The sequence below is a fragment of the Triturus cristatus genome, chromosome 8 (assembly GCF_964204655.1).
Source record: "Triturus cristatus chromosome 8, aTriCri1.1, whole genome shotgun sequence".
In the NCBI taxonomy this organism is placed as follows: Eukaryota; Metazoa; Chordata; class Amphibia; order Caudata; family Salamandridae; genus Triturus; species Triturus cristatus.
Window position 1 is genome coordinate 454,597,133 of NC_140591.1, and position 3,544 is coordinate 454,600,676.

Below are 3,544 nucleotides of genomic sequence, written 5' to 3' on the forward strand. Positions count from 1 at the left end.
GGTATTGTAAATATTTAGCATCGTCTCTTCTTTAGCCAGGATATAGGGCCATCTTATAGCACGCCTATTGTTTGTTACCTGGAGTTCCCCAGGGGGGCTACTTAACATACCTTCTTCAGCTATGATAGATATAAAAGGCTCTGAATATAACCATAGTTGAAGAGGAAAATGGTCACTCTAATTTGTTTTTTATGTCTTTTATCTCTGTATTTCTCCAAGGTGCTTGTTTTCATTTTTTGTGTTGTGTGGTTTTGAGTGGTTTCAGAATATCAAAAGCTTCCAGTAGCCACTCATAATTTTCTAACAGAATTTATTGTTTCCAGATCTGTATAGGATGTTAGTTCTGTTTCTAAGTGTTTCAAATTGAATTTGTTCCATGGTCGATAGGTGGATGAATGTAAGGTGGTGTTAGGTGAGTTGCTTAGTGTTGTTTTATGTTGGAAAGCAAGCAAGTGGTGGTCTGACCATGTGACTGGAGTTATAATTTGAAAGGTCACTAGTTCAGTATTAGCAAAAATTACATCTAGGATGTGTCCAGCGATGTGTGTGGGTTTGTGGACGATCTGATGCTGGCTCAGTGCGTCTAGGCCAGTGATGATAGTTTTCGGATGGGGCATATTGGGTTTGTCAAACCAAATGTTGAGGTCACCCAGAACACATAGGTTGGAGTGTATTGTTATCAGGTTTGAAACTGTGTCTAGACATGTGTCTGAAAATGTCGCCTTGCTAGGTAGAGGTCTGTAAAGGAGCAGGAAGTTACAGGAGGAAGACAGTGTAGAATTGCATCTAGTGAGAAGAGCCTCACAATTCTTTATTGAGAGGTTGTTCACTTTAGTGATATGTAACGTTTGCCTAAACACAACAGCTAGGCCACCTCCTTTTTTGCCTATACGATTTTGGGTGATCGTTTGATAGCCTAGAGGAATGGCTTCATGCAGTACTGGAGCCATATCATCTCCCAACCACGATCCAGTTATGAATAGTGTCTGGTTTTGCGTCAGTGCGAAGGTCATAGATGTGATGTTTGTTTTAACCTCTTCTGTGCCCATGACGAGATAGTCTCGTCATGGAGCACGGTCGCGCTGTGCCCACCCACTAATGAAACGCCCGGTACAGGAGGGGGAAAGGGCGTGGCACAGAAGGGGTTAAGAGAGATATCGACCATTTATGAGTAGCCAGTTTAGAGAACGTGCTTTGGTGGTAGTGTGACTTTGTTTTGAGGAAGAGTGAGCAGTATTTTGTGGGTTTGTAGCAGGTGTGTTTTTAGTACTGGTGTTAGCTGTATTAGGATAGGAATCGTGTAGCTGTTCTGTAACGTGGTCCTCGTCCAGCAGGCTAAGAAGGCATTTTGTTGGGTCTGTGTGCGTAGGTGGTTGGGACGGTGTTTGAGAGTTGGTGCACTGTGTTGTTTTTCTGGTGTAACCTTGTTGTGCAGTAGACATGGAAAAGCAAAGTTGTGATGTGTGGCACGGTGCTTATATTGTTTGCGTTTGTTTAGGTGTAAGAGTTGGGGTGATGGTGCAGCATGTGGGTCATGTAGTGGGTCATGTAGTAAGGTTCTAAATTGTCCAATGGATGAGAGTTGGTTAGAAGAGAGTTGCTGTGTTGCTGTATGTGTGTTAGGTGTGGTGGAAGAGAGAAAGAAAACGTGGCATTGTAGTTTGTTCATTTGTGTAGTTTGAAAGGTGGGTGTATGATTGTATTTTGTGACTGCAAGTATTATGAGGTGTTGCCCTTGATAGATTTTGTTGTGCTGGTGTGTGTGAGGAGTAGCGAAAAGAGGTGCAGATGTATTTGTTTTATGAGATGGAGTTGTTTGTATAGTATTGTTTGTGAGAGGAAGCTGTAAGGTAAAGGGGGTGGTCATGTGTTTGTGAGTAGAGTGTATGTTGTGTGTAGGAGTGGATGAAGTAGAGTTAAGTTTGTCTTAGACTTTGTTGATCAGAGAAAAAGTGGAAGGCTGAGTAAAAGTTTTGTTAGTGATCAAAGGGGTTCTGATAGGAGTAATTAGAGTAGGGAGAGTGTCTGGATGTGTTGTAGTTAAGTATGGTATGGATTATGGTTGTCTTAGTGATGAGTGAATAGGTTGGTATATGATAGAGTTGTGTATTGTTTGTAGGTGATGGTGGAAATGTGTGGTAGCTGGGATAGAAGGGTTTATAGGTGTGGTTTGTGTGGTTTTGTAGTGTGTGCTGGTACATTGATTTGTGCATACTGTTGATTTCTAGTAAATATGTGGAGTACATTTGGTGTAAGTGTATTACTCTAGTCATGGATGGGGTGGGGTGTGTGCTGATGTATGGGTAAATGGGCAGTATTTCTGGCCCTATTCCCGACCAGTCTCAAACAGGCTCAAACAGGCAACTACCCTTGTCCTCTCCACCCTTAGCCTCTGCGCCCTTAGTCTCGACCCCCGGGCTGAGATGCCCTAAACCCTGTCCTTTTATAGCCCTAGTGACCCCTTCAGCCAATGGGAACCCTAGACCTAACCCTAACCAATCACAAAACTAGCCCTAAACTCTAGAACCAATAGGAGACCAAGACCTTACAGCCAATCAGAGCCCTAGTCCAAGCACTCAATCAGGCACAAAACCATAGTCCTTATGTCCAATCGAAGGCCTAACCTGGCTCTAGTCCCAACAATAGTCCCAGCAACCAATCACACAGGAAACCCTAATCCCTAGTTCCAATAGAAAGACTAACCTTAGTCCTAGTCCCAGTCCCACATCTACTCCAGCAACCAATCACACAGGAAACCCTAATCCCTACTTCTAAAAGAAAGTTTAATCTAGCCCTAGTCCCAACCCTTGTCCCAGCAACCAATCACACAGGAAACCCTAATCCCTGCTACCAATAGCAAACCTAACCCCAGCCCTAGTTCCAACCCTACATTAATTGAATCACTGACCCAGGAACCAATCAGAACCCTCAAATACCCAACCAATGAGAACAATAACCCTAATCCAATAGAAACACCAGATACAACCACTAATCAGTACACATGTACCATCCAATAGCAGGCTATATAAGGTCCAAGAGACCTCAGACAAGGTTTGCTGGCCAGGGGGGCTGGGGAGCAGCTCCTCTATTCAGAATCTCCTAGGAGATAGACAGGCTCAATCCACACTTTGGACTTCTGCAGGTAACTACAATTTTTAAACAACCACAAGCAAAACAGTAGAAAAAAATGCAATCACAGGTAAGAAAAATCGCTTTTTAAATTTTAGGAAAGAGGCAGCACTAGTTTGCCTCCTTACCACCTCCCGGCCTTAGGCTCACTGCAATCTGGGGCACAGGGAAAGTGCACCTGACAAAATGGAGGTGAATATTTTTGCGGGTTCACCCAGAAAACCCTTAAGGGGTCTGGGCAGATATGAGACGAGGGCTCAGGGTTGCCTGGGAGCTGAGGAGCCAATCAGCAAGCTTAGGTTTGCTGGCCAGGGGGGCTGGGGAGCTGCTCCTGTATTCAGAATCTCCTAGGAGACAGACAGGCTCAATCCACACTTTGGACTTCTGCAAGTAAGGGCCTAACAAACTTTCAGGC